This window comes from Ovis aries, chromosome 19, assembly GCF_016772045.2.
Source record: "Ovis aries strain OAR_USU_Benz2616 breed Rambouillet chromosome 19, ARS-UI_Ramb_v3.0, whole genome shotgun sequence".
NCBI classification, from domain to species: Eukaryota; Metazoa; Chordata; class Mammalia; order Artiodactyla; family Bovidae; genus Ovis; species Ovis aries.
Window position 1 is genome coordinate 3,951,498 of NC_056072.1, and position 19,372 is coordinate 3,970,869.

General features: G+C 38.3%; 1 protein-coding gene across 10 annotated transcripts in view; it reads left to right on the forward strand.

Moving 5' to 3' along the window:
* The window catches only part of RBMS3 (RNA binding motif single stranded interacting protein 3), an 816,868-nt gene that overhangs the window by 80,683 nt on the left and 716,813 nt on the right, over positions 1–19,372 (forward strand). The window lies entirely within an intron of this gene.

The following is a 19,372-nucleotide window of genomic DNA, read 5'->3' on the forward strand; positions in this document are numbered from 1 at the left end:
TCTTTAACAAGTGGTGCTGGGAAAACTGGTCAACCACTTGTAAAAGAATGAAACTAGAACACTTTCTCACACCAAACACAAAAATAAAGTCAAAATGGATTAAAGATCTAAATATAAGACCAGAAACTATAAAACTCCTAGAGGAGAACACAGGCAAAACACTCTCCGACATAAATCACAGCAGGGTCCTCTATGACCCACCTCCCAGAATATTGGAAATAAAGGCAAAAATAAATAAATGGGACCTAGTTAAACTTAAAAGCTTCTGCACAACAGAGGAAACTATGAGCAAGGTGAAAAGACAGCCTTCAGAATGGGAGAAAATAATAGCAAATGAAGCAACTGACAAAGGACTAATCTCAAAAATATATAAGCAACTCCTGCAGCTCAATTCCAGAAAAATAAACAACCCAATTAAAAAAAATGACCCAAAGAACTAAACAGACATTGCTCCAAAGAAGACATACAGATGGCTAACAAACGCATGAAAAGAGGACTGAATCACTTTGAAGGTTACTAATCTATTTACAAATGTTTCCAGGTCTAGATTCATGGAAAGGAAAACTTTATAGATAGGTTTCAATTAATTGACCCCATATAATTAAATGAAAACTTAGTACTATCTTAAAATGTCTTCATTTGATAAAATTGCATTCAGCGAGCATCTTGTATAAGCAGGGCCATGAAGATGCACAAAACTAACAAAACTCACGGTCTGTTCTAGGACAAGGGGATTGCCTGCAATGAGCCCTAAGCAGCATCACGCCTGTGGGGCAGCTTAGTCTCATTTGGATAGTAATCGATTATTTGGAGAATTAACTTCAAACATAATATTCAGTTTATTATTAAGGAATATAAAAAGAGAACAAGAGAAAAATGGTCCATAATCCAATGTACAAATAATGTCTTTTGACAAGAAAGAAAAAGTTAAAACAAAACTAAAATATATGTGCATGTTAAGAAAGTTTTAATAGGATGAGAAGCTATGACAGGAAATGTGAGCATATTCTATCCTGTGTCCTGTTCAGTTCAGTTCAGTCACAAAGTCATGTCCGACTCTTTGTGACCCCATGAATCACAGCACACCAGGCCTCCCTGTCCATCACCAAATCCCAGAGTCCATGCAAACTAATGTCCATCGAGTCAGTGATGCCATCCAGCCATCTCATCCTCTGTTGTCCCCTTCTCCTCCTGCCCCCAATCCCTTCTAGCATCAGGGTCTTTTCCAATGGGTCAACTCTTCTCATGAGGTAGCCAAAGTATTGGAGTTCCAGCTTTAGCATCAGTCCTTCAAAATAACACCCAGGACTGATCTCCTTTAGGATGGACTGGTTGAATCTCCTTGCAGTCCAAGGGACTCTCAAGCATCTTCTCCAATACCACAGTTCAAAAGCATCAATTCTTCAGCGCTTAGCTTTCTTCACAGTCCAACTTTCACATCCATACATGACCACTGGAAAAACCATAGCCTTGACTAGATGGACCTTTGTTGGCAAAGTAATGTCTCTGCTTTTCAATATGCTATCTAGGTTGGTCATAACTTTCCTTCCAAGGAGTAAGCATCTTTTAATTTCATGGCTGCAATAACCATCTTCAGTGATTTTGGAGCCCCCCAAAATAAAGTCTGACACTGTTTCCACTGTTTCCCCATCTATTTCCCATGAAGTGATGGGACCAGATGCAATGATCTTCATTTTCTGAATGTTGAGCTTTCAGCCAACTTTTCACTCTCCTCTTTCAATTTCATCAAGAGGCTTTTAGTTCCTCTTCACTTTCTGCCATAAGGATGGTGCTATCTGCATATCTGAGGTGACTGATATTTCTCCCGGCAATCTTGATTCCAGCTTGTGCTTCTTCCAGCCTAGAAGAAGCCCTGTTACCTCTTTCCAAATCTAACTATGCACTTTTAAGAGTTCTTGCCTATTCTCCTAGAGAATTTAATGTATATATATTTATATTTGTGTATGTGTATATAAAGTTATCATTAGAGATATGTAGAAACCAGCTACTTCCTCTTTTCCTCATTTCTTCACCTTTTCTATTTCTTCTACATCTCCACCTCATCCTTCTTGATAGCAGTAGTCCAATCCTTTTTTAGCTTTTTAAGGAACTTCCATACTGTTCTGCATAGTGGCTGCACAAATCTATATTTCCACCAACAGTACAAGACAGTTTCCTTTTCTCCACACCCTCTTTAGCATTTATTGCTTGCAGATTTTTTTTTTTTATGATGGTCACTTCTGATCAGGGTGAGGTAATAGCTTATTGTGTGTATACCTCATTTGATCTGGATATATTTAGTACATATATTAACACATGTATGTGAAATTTAGAAAAATATACAGATATATAGCACAGGGAACTCTGCTCAATGTTATGTGGCAGCCAGGATGGGAGGGGAGTTTCAGAGAGAATGGATACATGTGTATCTATGGCTGAGTCCCTTGCTGTACACCTGAAACTATCACAGTGTTGTTAACTGGCTATATTCTGATAGAAAATAAAATGTTAAAAAATAAATTTAAAATGCTTAGCATGTACAAACTCATTACTTTATATATGTGCTGTGCTTAGTCATTCAGTTGTGTTCAACACTTTGCAACCCCATAGACTGGAGCCTACCAGGCTCCTCTGTCCATGTGGATTCTCCAGATAAGAATACTAGAGTGGGTTGCAATGCCCTCCTCCAGCAGACCCCAATTTTTTTTAAAAAAATAGTGTATTCCTTATTATCTGAGTACCAGAATGTAGTCAATCAGTGCATTCTTTGTGACTGCTTGTATTGCTAATACAAACAAGGATGTCATGGACATCGTGCATATATCTTTATGAACCTTGTGATAAATTCCTAAGTCTCAACACTGGGTCAAAGGAATGCTGAGTTTTCTGTCATTTCACAGATTGCCAGCTTGACTGTAAGAAATGATCCACACATTTGTACTTTAACCAGGAGCATCTGCTTTTTCTCATAACCTCTGTAACATTTTGACTGCAGAACTTCCAAATATTTTGCCAATTTGAATGGTGAAATATGCAACCTGAATTTTTTATACATTTCTTTCATTACGAAGGATCTTAGATCACCGTTATCCATCATTTGTATATTTTTCTAGCAACTTACTCTTTTTCCAGATTTTTATTTTAGATTATATATCTTTTTATTGATGTTTTTGAGTTTTGTATAAATTAAGCAAGTAACATATCTGACATAGCACATTCTCCTCAATTTCTTTTCTACATTTTGATTTCATGGTGTTGTTGCCATATAGAAGTTTAAAATATGTATATACAAAATCTAATGTTTTTTCTCTTTTAAGCCTTCTAGGTTTTTAGAACTCCTTAAAATATCTTTCTCACTAAAATATTATGAATAAATTCAATCATGTTTTCTTCTAGACTTCTTGAATTTTTTTTCATATACTAGTATAAGGGGTAAAATACAAAAACACACATGTACATATACATGCATACATTTATGTTTACGATATATATGCATACTTACAAAAATTATAGTTCACATATATAATTAAAAAAATCTAATCTACTGGGTCTGTAGTCTACACACTAATTATTGAATACTTCTTCTTTCCACAGTGATTTGAAATTTAGTTGTACCATGAATTTTATTTCCATATGGTTTTGGTATATGTTTCAATTCTTCTAATTTCATTCTGCATAATGCAAATTATTTTTTCCCCCAAAACAAATGTAGTACTTATAATTTGGTAATTGTATATTGTTAGGTTGATTATCCTTTCTTAATCTTCATTTCAAAAATTTTCAAGGTTTTATGTCTTTTCTTTGAGATAAACATTTTTTCATTTTCACCAGCATACACACAATGTTTTATGGATATTTGGGGGGACCACTTTGTATCCATGTATTAATTTTGAATGATTCATCCTTTTTATGCCACCGTGTCTTCTTTTCATGGCTTTTCACCTCTATTTACTCACCAAAATATGCCATGGTATCTAGTGGCATTTTAAGTTTTCTTCACATAAGAGATACAGATTTATTTTAGATTTATACCAAGTAATTAAATTTTTGTTTAGTATTAAAAATTGGTTTATCTCTTAATTGTTGTTTTCTACATTTAAATTATAGCTTTATATATCACACTCTTACAGAATTCTAGTGTTCTTAATATTCTTAATATGTTTTTAAATGAATATTTCCTTGAGACAAAATCACATTACCTAAGGTTAATGATAAATATGTCTCTTGATATCCTATTTTTATACTTTTTATTTATTTTATCTGATTATATTGTCAAATACCTACAAACTACAGTCAAAGAAGTATAAAATTATAGCACATTCTTGATGTATTTCTAATTAAATGTGACTAATTCTTTTTACCCTATGAACAGTGATGTCGACGTTTGACTCTGCATATAGTATGTATGTGCACATGTGCCCTTTTGTATTGGTATAAAGAAAGCAGATATTTCTATTGTTGAGGCTGTTTTAGCATCAATACTGGACTTGAACTATGTGCCATTTTTGTGTTGAGTAAGGAGTATAGATTCATAGGAACATTTATTTCTTAAGTGGCCACCAGTTTCTTGTTTTGCTTGACTGCATCTGGGCACTTTTCCTCTTCCTTTACTTACTATAATTAGGCTTGTGGGAAGGAAGATTTTGAAATCATGCTTCATTCTGCCATCTGAAACCAGCAGTCCTGGGGAGGATGCTTTAATTATTCATCGCGGAATCTCTGTATAGAAAATCAAATAGAGTTATGTATTTTTCACTTGATGATTTTGCTAATGGGATTCTAATCTTCACAACTTAAGAAGCCCAAAATAGCCAATGACGTTTTAAACAACATAATTATTTGTTGCCTGAAAGTTTCTACCAAAGGGTATGTGGACTTCAATGAGATACAATTATAAGCCAGGAAAAAAGATTAACACTTGTGTGTTAATACGTATGCAGTTTATTATTAGGAAAATCTCACTGATAAACATATACAGACATATTTCTTAAGCTGTGGACCAGCTTCCCCGGTGACTCAGACAATAAAGAACCTACCTGCAATGCAGGGAACCCAGGTTTGATCCCTGGGTCGACAAGATCCCCTGGAGAAGAATATGGCAACCCACCCCAGTATTCTTACCTGGAGAGTTCCATGGACAGAGGAGCCTGGTGGGCTACAGTCCACAGGGTTGCAAAGAATCGGACAGTACTGAGCAACTAGCTCTTTCACATACATTAATCAGGCTTTTCTTCAAAGTCCTTTAGAGGTAGATAAGCTCTTCCTCTGGACTCTATGGCATTTGAAATCTGTCAGCCGACACAGATTAGTAAGAGACCAGAGGTTGAGCCATCAGGTCTAGTCTCCAGGAAAAGTGAGGGGGGTTTTCAGTTGTTTTTTTCTGTGTTTTGTTTTTGGTTCTAAATTTTACTTAATGGCAAATTTTCTTAGGAAATATCTTAAAGCTGTTCTTACTATTTATTGTTCAATCATTGACATTTTGACTTTTCTTAGAGTTCTTATCCACACTCTAGAATTGGGAGATAACCCCACATTTGAACACTCCCTTGATCTCTTTCATCCCACATACGTGTGTGTGAATGGTGCATGTACACGTTTACACATGCGTGCATGTTAATGTCTACAGGGATTTTGCCCACAGATAGTCACACCGTAATATAACTTTATTCATCTGTGGTGCGAAGCGGACCTCCCGAGCAAGCCGCAGCCTTGGTTCTCGCCGTCACGCCGTCTCTGTCTGCCTCTTCCTTGGTGTCTCTGTGTCTCACTCTCTGTGTGTCCTGCTGACTCTGCTTCGCTCACTGTCTCTCTCACACAGAAGCAGTCGGCCAGATGAAGCATGTGTTAGAGGAACATAGGACTGTCTTTCTGAGTTGGCTTTTCTTAACCAAATTTCATCTTTTCAAAGTTTACTATGTGCTGTGTTGTGCCTAGTAGCTCAGTCAGGTCTGACTCTTTGCGACCCCATGGACTGTAGCCTGCCAGGCTTCTCTGTCTATGGGGATCCAGGCAAGAATACTAGAATGGGTTGCCAGGCACTCCTCCAGAGGATCTTCCCAACCCAGGGATTGAACCCAGATCTCCCACATTGCAGGCAAATACTTTACCATTCTGAGCCACCAGAGGCATAAGAATAGGGGTGTATTCTCTGTCTCTTTCGTTCATTCTCTCTCTGTCTGTATATATCAACTACACACGTTTTCAGGGATGTCCATGGAGTTAACACAAGAGGGGATGGATGATGCTTCTGTTGAGCAGTGACTGACGCTTCAGTCACACTTCTTCATCTCCAGCATCATTGCCTCCATCAGTCTGATGGAGCAGACACTGACCAAGAGGAAGTGCCCTTGGTGGCCACGTGTTGCTTACATAGCGCTCACTCTCTGCCAGGTTGTGTTCCAAGAACTGTACATCTATAAACTTACTTAATCCTCACAAAACTTCATGAGACAGATACTACTTAACCACTCCATTTTCAGATATAACATTGATGCACAAGGCATTTAAGCAACTTGTCTAAGATGATACAGCTAGTACGTGCAAATAGAATATGCCCTATTCTGTTTAGTTCCAGAGCCCATACTTTTGTCCATGACAGCTCTGCCTCAGTTTTCATATGTGCTGTATTTATTCATTTCATGACCTGGGCTTCTGCTAGACTGCTTGTTCTCTGACTAAGGGAACAGTCTTTTCTACCCTTCAATTTCTGGTGTTACCACAATTCCCACCACGTATAGGGAATACATAATTGGTTTTGGTTTCAGTTGAATTAAAGTTAAAAATTTATCTCTATAATATCCTTTTTCTTATGCCTTTTAATAAAGATCCTTTATAGTAAACTTTGAAAAGAAGAAATCTGATTCAGAAAAGCCAGTAGAGAAAGACAACCCCATGTTTTTCTAACACATACTTCATCTGGCCAACTGCTTAATTCTCATTTGTCATCAGTGTGCTTAGAATGTCCATGACAAGTGGCCATTCTCATAACTTGGAGCTTCCTAACACCTTACTCATTCCTTTAGCCAAACAACCTTACTCTTACAGTAAAATCTGCACATTAAAAAAATAAGGTAGATGTTCTGGTCATCTTCTGATGTCACATCCCAGAAAAAACATACTCCTTATTACAGCAATCTTTAGTCTTCATCAGTGACTAGGCCGTGTGCTCCTTTGTTTCTGACTTCAAAGAAAAGTTTTGGATAAATGGCAGTTACTTTTTTTTTCCCCAAAGAAGAAATCCTGATGGAAATTATACTAAAGGAAAATCGATGTAAAACAAAAAGCACAAATCTTATGTCTACCGTTCAGTGACTTTTGCTAAAAGTATTTAACCTTGGGTTTTCCTGGTGGCTCAGCTGGTAAAGAGTCTGCCTACAGTGCAGGAAACCCAGGTTCGATCTCTGGTTTGGGAAGGTCCCCTGGAGAAGGGAATGGCTACCCACTCCAGTATTCTTGCCTGGAGAATTCCATGGACAGAGGAGCCTGGCAGGCTACATTCCATAGGGTAACATAGAGTCGGACACGACTGAGTGAGTAACACACACAGATATATAACCTTAACTACCACCCCAGTCTGGCTTCCCAGGTGGCTCACTGGGTGAAGAATTCACCCGCAGTGCAGAAGACACAGGAGACCCAGGTTCCATCCTTGAGTCAGGAAGATCCCCTGGGGAAGGGCATAGCAACCCACTCTAGTGTTCCTGTCTGGAGAATCTCTTGGAAGAGGAACCTGAAGGGCTACAATCCATAGCGTTTCGAAGAGTTGGACACGACTGAAACAACTCAGCATGCAGGCACGTGCGATGTCAATCGATATAAAGACAGTCCTTTCCTTCCAAAAATTTCCCACGTTCCTCCTTCCAGGCGATACTCTGTACCTCAGCCTTCAGCAGGCCCTGATACAATTTCTGTCAGGATATCATAATTCTGTCTGTTCTTTCTTGAACTTTATGTGAATCTTGTAAAAACAAAAGTTACTAAAAAGACGTGTTATCCTGATCGCTTTTAGTTTTGAAACGTCCACTTATTGGTTTCATGGAAGGTAAGTCATCCGGAGAGAAACAGTGGTGAAGCAGGACCAGTACGAGCTGAATTCACAAGTCAAGTGATGTTGAACACAGACATTTAAGGGTGTTTCAAAATCATTCTTTTTATTTTTATTAAACTTTTTATTTTGTATTAGAGTCCAGCTGATTAACAATGTTGTGATGGTTTCAGGTGGATAGCATAAGAACTCAGCCATACATATATCTATTCTCCCCCAAACGCCCCTCCCATCCAGGCTGCCACTTAACATTGAGCAGAGCTCCCTGTGCTATAGAGTAGGTCCTTGTTGGTTACCCGTTTTAAATATAGCAGTGTGTACACATTGGTACCAAGCTCCCTATCCCTTTCCCCCACCCTTCCCTTGGCAACCGCAAGTTTGTTCTTTAAGTCTGTGAGTCTCTTTCTGCTTTGTAAATAAGCTCATTTGTATCCTGTCTTTCTAGTGTAAGTCATTCTTAAGAAGCAGGCCTTATACCAACAGTTTCTCTCATCTTCTTTCAATTTCACAACTCTCTCAATAAAATAGTGATGAAAAATTCTATTTACTCTGTGTTACTGTCCTAGTGGCACATTTTGTGGGGCTCAGCTGGCAAGCAATTAGATCATAATTATCACTTAGGAGGATATTTCCTTAAGACAGTTTACTGGGCCGAAAAGTCCTCTGGAAAAATAATAGTATCTCTTAGTTTCAGAGAGTTTGGTTAACCTTCATCCACTTGGCAAAACTAACCAAAATGTGATCTTAATGACTCTCATTCTGTTAAATAAGTATTCATGAATGTTCTAGCCATTATTGCTCTTACTAAATACGCATGGGAAAATATTTACAAATCACTGTGATTGTTAAGTGCATCAATTTTTCTCCATGACTTTCTCTTTAAACAGTAATTTGTACACATTCCTGTGATCAGTATGAATTTTACATGGTGAATAATATTTACTGGGAAATATATGTGTGTGTTTCGGTGAATGTATATATGCATTCATACATCTAATACCTCCTATGTGATAAAAAAAAAAAAACATTTTTCCCCCCAAAATAGAGCATTAATTATAGTACTTATGGTAGCAAGTTCCTTGGAGGACCAAATGATATAACATATTCAAGAAAAGCTGAGTATTACTTTGTTGGAAATGTATGAAGAAGGCTGACCTTCTATGGGGTACAGGCTTTGTAAGATCTTATACAGGAGTGATTGCATACAAATATCCAGTTTCAAAAGGGGAAAAATAGTTGTGTGGTCACTGGTCACAATTTTAATCATATGGGTATTTTCCAAACACTAAAGTTTATTTTCCATATGGCACCATGTACAGTGTACTATGCAAATCACATCAGGTATTTTTCGTGTAGTTTTAACTATCAGTTCAGTTCAGTGCAGTTCAGTCGCTCAGTTGTGTCCAACTCTTTGCGATCCCATGAACCGCAGCACGCCAGTCCTCCCTGTCCATCACCAACTCCCAGAGTCCACCCAAACTCATGTCCATTGAGTTGGTGATGCCATCCAACCATCCCATCCTCTGTTGTCCCCTTCTCTTCCTGCCCTCAATCTTTCCCAGCATCAGGGTCTTTTCAAATGAGTCAGCTCATCTCATGAGGTGGCCAAAGTATTGGAGTTTCAGCTTCAGCATCAGTCTTTCCAGTGAACACCCAGGACTCATCTCCTTTAGGATGGACTGGTTGAATCTCCTTGCAGTCCAAGGGACTCTCAAGAGTCTTCTCCAGCACCACAGTTCAAAAGCATCCATTCTTTGGTGCTCAGCTTTCTTTATAGTCCAACTCTCACATCCGTACATGACTACTGGAAGAACCACAGCCTTGACTAGATGGACCTTTGTTGACAACTGGACCTTGCTACTGATTTTCATATCTTGAAGACTTCATTCTTTCCCTATTGGCAGCGTTGGGTCTTAGTTGTGGCACCCAGGGTCTCTCATTGCAGGTTTGCTGCAGTGCATAGCTGTCCCTCTGGGTTTGGCACCCGGGCTTCAGAGTGCGTGACAGCAGTAGTCGCAGTGCGTGGGCTGAGTTGCCCTGCAGCATGTGACATCTTAGTTCCTGTACCAGTGATGGAACCCACATCCCCTGAACTGGAAGGTAGATGGATTCCTAACCACCAGGAAAGTCCCTAACCCTGACTTTTGAACTTACTCCAAGGTTAGAAAAAATCCCATCCTATTTGCTGTCCGTTGGTCCTTTGGGTGGAGTCCTGTTGGGCTTATCATTCCGACATCAATACTTTTTGAAATCCTACTATGTGAAAGTAAAAAGTTAAAGGGTTCCCTTGCTTTTACATCCTGAGCCACGTAGAAACTCTGCTTTTCTCGTCTGCCCCAGAAGACAAGTCTGTTCTAAACATCTGATAATGGCTTATAGAAAGTAGGATTTTATATTCAATGACCCAGTCTTGTCAGACTTTTTGTGACCCCATGGACTGTAGCCCACCAGGCTCCTCTATCCATGGGATTTTCCAAGTAAGAATACTGGAGTGGTTGATACTTCCTATTCCAGGGAATCTTCCCAACCTAGGGATCAAATCTGCCATCTCTTGCGTCTCTTGTATTGGCAGGTGGATTCTTTACCACTAGAGCCATCATCATCTAATTCTGATCTTGTTATGTCCTCATGCCCTGGCCTAAACCTGGGAAAGCCTCATTATAATCCCTAAAGAGCTTACTACTTAATTCAGAAGGAGTGGGACATGATACATTGAATTTGGGTACAGTTGGGCAGACATGAGCCTGGAAAGAATTAGGAACATACTGCTTCTTCTTTGGATTTGCCTGCTTTGTGGACCAGGATCTTCATTGCAAATAATCGCAAACACATTAGCAAGACCCGATTACTATATAAAGTCATCTGTACTGAGGTTCTCTAACCTAGGATTTTATGAGACATCAAGATGTAAAAAGAATGACTGAGGTTAATTTAGGTTCCAATTTAAAATAGCAGTGAGAAAACTTTTTCTGTTATCAAATGGATAAAAATTTATAAGACCTTATCACTTAGTGTGGATGATGAGGTCCAGGAATGTTTACTCTCATGGACAACTAAGTTTAAATCAAAAAAGTTCCTTTGGGTGGTCACTTGGAAATGTTCAGAATTTCTTGGGTCCAGAATTTCTACTTCAAGAAACTATGTGCAAGTGGAGAGAATGATACATGCACAGGGATGGCCTGTCTAGACATGTTAGGACCGACGAAAGGTCCAAAGTGGAGGCTGGGCTTCTTTAAGTGTGATACAACTACTCGATACATACAAGACACTGAAAATCTCAGCTATGTCTTTTAATGACAAAAAAACAGACAAACAAAAAAACACTAACCCAGTGAAACAGTGCACATAGAATAACAACATTATTATACAAAAATATATTTATAGGTATATGTCCATAAACACTTATTATAATCGCATAGAAGGGCTGATAAAGTGGAAAAGGATGAACTTGGAGAGACCTAGATATTTCAGAGCTAGTTAGAAATGCCATGGAGGCAAGACATTCCCGCAGATCTGACCTAGGATTTGTCACGCTTCAAGAGCAAAATATGAATAGGCATTTAAAATACCTGGAATAGTTTAACTGGAGCTTGCTGGCCCCAAATGGCTTCATTTCTGGGGGATATATATATGAATGTAGCTAGCAGTGGAGCAGCGTGGAAACTTCGGTTTTTTCCCCCATCCATAATGGCTGCTTTGGAAGCAGCCCTGGGAGTCCTTCAGGAATCGCTAGACCTCTGCAGCCTTATTAGATGCACAGACACGTGTCTCCTGGTGAGAGTCTCATGCTGGGAAAGTCATTAGAATAATAAATTTCTCTTCTCTGTGCGCTGGCTTTCTAAGCTTCAGGTGCATATGCATTTTATGCTTTTTCCATTTTCCTGTGGCTGTAAGTCCTGGGATTGCTGACCTATCCCTTCCTCCAAAGTTTTGCCAGCATCATGAGTTCAGGGAGTCACTGATGCTGAAAATAATTTGTGGGCTTCAGATTGCCATTGCCCTGCACAGTTCTCTGTATTCTCGATGCTGAGGAACTCGGTGAAAAATAGGATCTAATTAATGAAAATAAACTTCACAAGGGATGTTAAGGAAGATGCCGTAAAATGCTTTTTGATATTTTGTATTAGGGTCTGACTCAGCTTCCATTAATACCACTATCAAGATCATCTGATAGTATCTATTTATATGGATGGAGATGACTGCATTAAATTGCAGTTTTCAAACAGAGAGATTCTGGAAAAGGCCTTGCCATACTAAATGGCAGTTTCTATAAATGGAACAGTATTCGTGAGGGAGGCTTCAGAAAGCAATACTATGTAAATTCACCATTAAGGTTGCTTTTTCAAAGGTTATCAAAAAGATTTAGGAAAGGCATACTATATTGTATATATTCCTTTTATAATTTTAAGTAATTATCATTCAGTAAAGAAATTTAGCATAACAATTTCCCTACCATTCAAGGATAGATCAAACCCCTTCTCTGTATTAAAGAAGGGGGAAAAAAAAGTGTATAAGTGGTAATAAACATTTAGATTTTCAAAAAGAATGCTAGGCTAAAATTGGAGAAATAATATTATGCTTAAATACAAAAATATTAAACAAAAAGCATATTATTTCTTCATGTTAAATCTCTATATGGTCTTTTCTTCCAGCCCATATACTTAGAAAAGGCATCCCTTTGTTTTACGTATCTATGTGTTCTTTTATTTCACCTCAGGATGCCATATTACAGTCATGCGCTTCCTTGCAAAACTTTTTCCTCCACTTCTTCCTTTAAATATGTAGACTATTTACTGCATTGTCTCTATTTTTGAATTTGAGGGAGTGTGAAAACCCCCCAAACGAAAAAGAACCCAAAAAAAGTTAACTACTGACTGTCCCACTGACTATTTCCCTGTATTTTACTTCTAAACGTCTTGACACTTTAACTTCCACAGACTCTTCTCCAGTTCTCAAACACTGTTTCCTTAAATTGTGTGAGCTGTGGGTGGTTCTTACTAGATTACAGTTTTAGGAAATAGGACATGAAATAAGAGTTGAACCAACTTTCAGATTTAAGAACATGCCACACTGTCAAATGCATCTAAATTTGGGACAGGTAAAGAAATCGCTCACTGTAAAAATGTAGCTGAATTCAGCTTTATGTCTTTTAATAAAAAATTAAATTAGAATTACTCAGGTGACATTTCTGCTATGACTATCACGCAGATATTACTTAACCACATTGATCTTAAAGAAATACATTTCTTTAAAAGCCTAGTGTTCTTATGAAAGTTGCCTCCAGATTTGTTTTTCTGAGTCCAGCTAGAGGGAATTCGGTATTTTGTGGGTCAAGATTTGTCTAAACACTCCACAGAGCAAACCAAGGACTTCGACAGAAATAAAATGAAGCTCATCAGCCTACAGTGTTTATCCTTTGTGTGGTGAGCTGTGACACTTGTTGATAACGTCTTTGCTGTTTCTGTGGCTTTAAAAGTGAAAATAGAAGTCAGTCTTTACTAGAAAATCATGTTGATCCTTGATCAAGTCATCGAAAGCAATTGTAAAGGTCAATTAGCAGCCCAGGTGTCCAACAGTGGGGGAAATGTTTTGTAAAAAATAAAATGATGTTAGGAAACACGTTTAAAAGCTGAAAAAGAATATATATTTGTATGTATTTTCTGGTGAAAATTGTGTAAAAACTATTCCTGAGTTGAATATATGATATTTACTTCATGCTTAATAATTTCATTCCAGTTTATGGATAAAGTTATAATATAATTCAAAAAAATGAAGTTTATTACATGAAAAAATTCCGCAAAAATAATTTAATCCTAATATGTAAGCATTCCATTACTTAACATCTATATGATGAAATATTGAATCTCTACTAAAACTCATTTTCAAGAAAACCATTAATAACCTGATAAGCAATTGTGATATGTTAAGAAAGCAACATACAATGTGTGTGTGAGAGACAGAGAGATCAGTGACAGAGGGGAGACAAGACAGAAAACAAATATTTAAGTAGATACAGAAATGCAGTGTGTCAAAATAGTAACTGCTAGAATAAATATAATTTATATTTTACAGAATTTTCTATATTCCATGTTTTCTGTTATAGACATGTATTACTTTTATAATCAGGAAAACACAAAAAATGTTATTTAATCACCAACAAAGCATAGGAAGATTTTAAAGATATATACCTTTTAAAACTTCTGGTTAAATTTGCTTGATAGTAATATAACCACTGTTTCTTTCTTTCTATATTTTCCATTTTTTTTTCCTTTAAAGAACATGGATTGCTCTTAGAAGAAAATATTTTTTTTGTTTTGTTTTTCACAAAAGAGACAAATAATATTTTCCCATTCTTAATTATTTTGGTGAAACTAGAAAAATAAAGGACGGGGTCGCAAAGACTCAGACACGACTGAGTGACTGAACTGAACTGAACTGAACGCACTTTCTCTACAACTAGATTATAACTCATCAGGAAGGATAACAGTGCACTTTATTTTATTATGTTTCTTCCTCTGTTCTAAATCAATAAATGAAAAGAAATATTGAGGATGATTTGTTGAAACATCCATAAACCAGTGATCAAGATGTCTACGTGGATGGGAATTAGAGGGTCACTGCCGCGTCTTTCTTTTAGAAACCAAGACCACTTGGAGTTTGGAATTCATTGAGACTAACTCAGACCCTGAGCTCCTCAGAAAATTGCAAAGTGGCCTCTTGGCGTGTAGATTTCCGATACTAAGGTGGCCATCAGCTGAGTTAACTTTATTCCAATAGAGAAGATTCAGCCTGAACTAGCTTGCCATTATAAGTTAGAAAGAATTCTAACATTGTATCATTTGCCAAAAAGGACCACCAGGGTCCATGGAAGGATGCATAGGGTGAAGCTGGCTCAGCTTCTGTGGACAAGCAAACCCCATTGGCTTGCTCACTCGGAAGGATGGGCACGTCTTTACTGAAATGTGGGAAGCCAGCAGACCAGCTTGACCTGTGTTCCCAGGAGGGATGCTGGGGAACCGATTTGTCGTCAGTTTTTCCTCAACGCCTGGTACACTGCCTGGCATTTAGTAAGTGCTCAGTAAATATCGTTGAAGGAATTCATGAATTCTAAAGCTTCAATCCGAGCTATCTTTTAAGTCAGTACGGAACATGGGGATTCACCGTGTGTGTGCCTGCTCAGTCGCTTCAGTCATCTCTGACTATCTGTGACCCTATGGACTGTAGCCCGCCAGGCTCCTCTGTCTGTGGGATTCTCCAGGCAAGAATACTGGAGAGGGTTGCCATGCCCTCCTCCAGGGGATCTTCCCCACCCAGAGACTGAGCCCGCATCTCTTATGTCTCCTGCATTGGCAGGCAGGTTCTTTACCACTAGTGCTACCTGGGAAGCCCAAGGATTTAGTAGAAGCTGTTAAAAAAATAATAATAATAACGCTTCATTTAAATTTAAATAGAGCACAGCAAAAATACAAGAATTATTCTAAATTTATTGAATCAGCAATATCCCCAGTTTGTTTTAGTTTTTCCCAATCTCACAAGTCTTTGGATTCATTCCAATGAAACTTCTTAAGCCACTGACCTCAACATACACACACAGAGTTTAAATATGGGGACAAGAGAGGGAGCAATGAAGAAAAGTCTTTGTATAAATTAAGGAAACTGTTGAAAAGTCCTTTCAGCTTGTCCTGGTGATGACTGGGGCAGCGTCAAGGAAGGAGGAGTTTTCAGCAGAACCAGAAAAGTGTCCTAGCATCCAGAGCTAAGTGGCAGGAAAGAGAGGACTATGGGAATCTAGAGTAGAATGGACTGCTGGAAATGAATGTAGCTGAAATGATTCTTTCTGTCCAATAATAAGGTCCCCAAATGGTGACAATAAGGATTGTAACGGCAGCCATTCCTATCACACTCCTATTCCAGCTCTGATTTACAGAGATAACTTTGCTCAGTAAAAACGCAGTTCTGTCTGAAACTTCAATGCCAAACCTCCAGGGTTCTGGCTTAATTAATCTGGGGATACAAGGCAGACCCATCTCGTCTTTCAGATGTCATTTTCTTGAAGCCTACAATTAACGTCTCTCTAACAAATAGCCCAGAGAAATGGCTTTGTGGTTTTCCTTTCATACTTTCGGAGATGACGGACAGACAGACTTTATGACATATGGTTCTGGGAAGTCTTTTTAATTGACTTGTCTCCAGATGCAAACAACTTGAGCAGCTAAGTGGTCTGCTATTTCCTCTGCTGCTTTCCTGATGGGCTTTTCTCAAGAGAGAGTGAGCAAATTATGACGTCATTTGTTGATTTCACATGGGCATCCATTGAGCTATTTGGAGAATTATCATAATTGATCCTGCACCTTGCCTCTTAAGTTAAAATTTACATAAACAAATATTTTATCAAATGTGCCTTCAAGTTGGACATTCATTTTCATGTTAGGTAATCTATTCAAGGATTCCTGACTTCTTCTAGAGATACTGCTTTGGATAATCTGTTGGGCTTTGAAAATTTCCATATTTTATTTCTCTTTGAACTCAACTCTGCCTGCTCCTTGGATTTTACTGCTTGGTTTTAGGACATTTGCAGACCAGAACCTTTCTATTGGTTAACGGTGATATAGACCTGCATCTTCTACTCACGCAGTTACTAGATTCAGACTGTCCAATAAGTCACCGGAGGAGGAATGATTAAAAGCTTCTTTCAGTTCTGTTAGTAAATTACCAAGGATGACTGGGTGCTGCTTCTAGATGCATTATGACTTATACTATTAATGTGGATTGTTTTGGTTTTCTAAAAATAATAAATGACCCAATGAATAGCATTTGGCTAAAGGCATACAAGAAAATAATCCATAGTATATAGATTTGTTCAGTGGCATTTAAAAGACCTTGATTAGAATTCAGTCTGGGCTGGAGTGATGAGAATGCAGTTTACTGATGCCTGTTTGAAGTCATTCTACGTGGCAGAGGCTGGAGGGAGTTCCGAACAGGAACATTTCTTACCTCCAGTGGCTGGATCCAGCCGTCTGGCATTTGAAAGAGAGAAATGAAAAGGTCTGAATGTCACGATCACTGAAACCATTTTCGTGTTTTGGTTTTCATGCTGCCTTTGTTGGCTCAGAGTTTCAGCAGTGAGCTGAACTGGCCTTCTCAAGACGCGACGTCCTCATGGCTCCTTGAGCAAAACGCTTGTGTTTTGTATGTGGAGCAGGAAGTGTCTTCTCTGACATGCTGGTTCACCTACACCCATGTTCCTCTCAGACACCCCAAGAATCATCTCAACAGGCTTAGTGCTTTGGGATTGGGAGGGTTTCCTCAGATGGTGCAGGGATATGGACTGGGAGAAAGGCAGGCGCAAGGTGATCATTTTAAATACTTCCATATTTCAGATGGCAACAGACATTTGATGGGTTTTGTCAATGGATTGGTGAAATCTATGGTGTTGGAAAGCCAAAAAATTTGCTGGGCAAATTTATTCACCAGGATCAGGTTTAAATATCTCTCCATAGAATCATGTTGAAAACATGATTGCACACATACACATAGACATCATTGAGTGAGTAGACATCTGGTCACTGCTGTTAGGGAACTGAGAGGTAATGTAGACAGAAGCCACGTTAAACTATGATTGATGTTCTTAACTTTGTGTGTGTGTGCGTGCATGCGTCATACAGACGGGGGTGCCACTGACAGGTCATTTTGCCATGGTGGGTTCAGGGAGGGCACTACATTTGATCTAGGTTCAGTAGGAAAGGTCTAGCATGAAGGTAGAGATGATATTCTGAAGGAGAGAGAGAAAAGCCAGAAAAACTGACTAATCTAGAGTTAGGAGAATCAAGTACTGTTTCAATCAGTTCCAAGTACAAAAAAGTCTTTTTGAGTTATTCTCCCATAGCCTTATCACGTTTAAAAGATTCCTTCTTTCATTCATAAATCCTTTAAGCATTTTATATGATGTGCATACATCAATGTTCTCTCAGGTGTGAGGGATTCAAAGGTAAGCATACAAAATTACAAAATGAAAAACACTTCCCAAAAGTATACAGTAAGGAGATGGCACCACCAAAACAGTTATAATCCTCCAATGATCAATATGCTATGCTATGCTAAGCTAAGTCACTTCAGTCGTGTCCAACTCTGTGCCACCCCATAGATGGCAGCCCACCAGGGTCCCCCGTCCCTGGGACTCTCCAGGCAAGAACACTGGAGTGGGTTGCCATTTCCTTCTCCAATGCATGAAAGTGAAAAGTGAAAGTGAAGTTGCTCAGTCGTGTCCGACCCTCAGCGACCCCATGGACTGCAGCCCACCAGACTCCTCTGTCCATGGGATTTTCCAGGCAAGAGTACTGGAGTGGGGTGCCACTGCCTTCTCCAGTGATCACTACTGGTACACAAAAGTGTATTAAACAGTTAAAGTGTGAAAGTTAGGCAAAATGTCACTTTTGTTTTGAGGGAAAAGATTAAATATGTTGTTTAAAAACTTTATTAATTCTTGATTGTATATGTTTTTAATAGGATAACTAGCTAACAGGCTCTTATATTTCTTTCCTGACAAAGAAGAAGATATCTAGTTAATAATCAAACCAGAATATTTCAGAAATTTACGTTGGAAACTATTGAAAGAAAACAAAATTAAAATTGCCTTTGCTAGGAGCCAGAGTTCCCAATGTCTCCCTGAACTGATAAGCAACAAAATAATTCTACTTGCTTTTTAAAATTGTAGTGATTTTGAACTATTGAATTTCTGTTTCATACTCTGTTTTACTATGGTTCCTCTAGTAATAATTGTCTCTGGGAAATGAAGAATATCTGTCTTTCTGATGGGAAAAGAGAAACCATTAATTGGCCTAGAATTGCTATTGTGAAAGCATGAAAATGGAAGAGATTTATCTTCAAATTTACCCATCTATAAAATGGGAATGATAGTAGGATATACCTCACAGCCTTACTGTGATGTTTCAATGAGGAAAAAAAATGCACTTAAAGCCACAGAACAGTGCCCAGAATATAGTAAGAGCTCAGTTATGTTCCTTTGGCTATTTTTGTTTATACATTAGTAAATATAATCTAAATTTTAAAAAAACTAGCAGGTGAAAGTCCAAGATACGGGCACACCTATGTCAACTTAAAAAAATATTTACAACCTAAAAGTTGAGCTATGTTTTATTCAGTGACAATGTTTAGAACTTCAAACCCAGAAGACAGTGCCTCAAGTGACCTTCAGGGAACTGCTCCAAAGGGACGAGGCGGGGAGCCAAGTTATCTAGAGGTTTACAACAAAGGGCAGGTAGTCCTCAAAAGATTATTGTTAATTAAAGAAAACCAGAGATCCTAAGT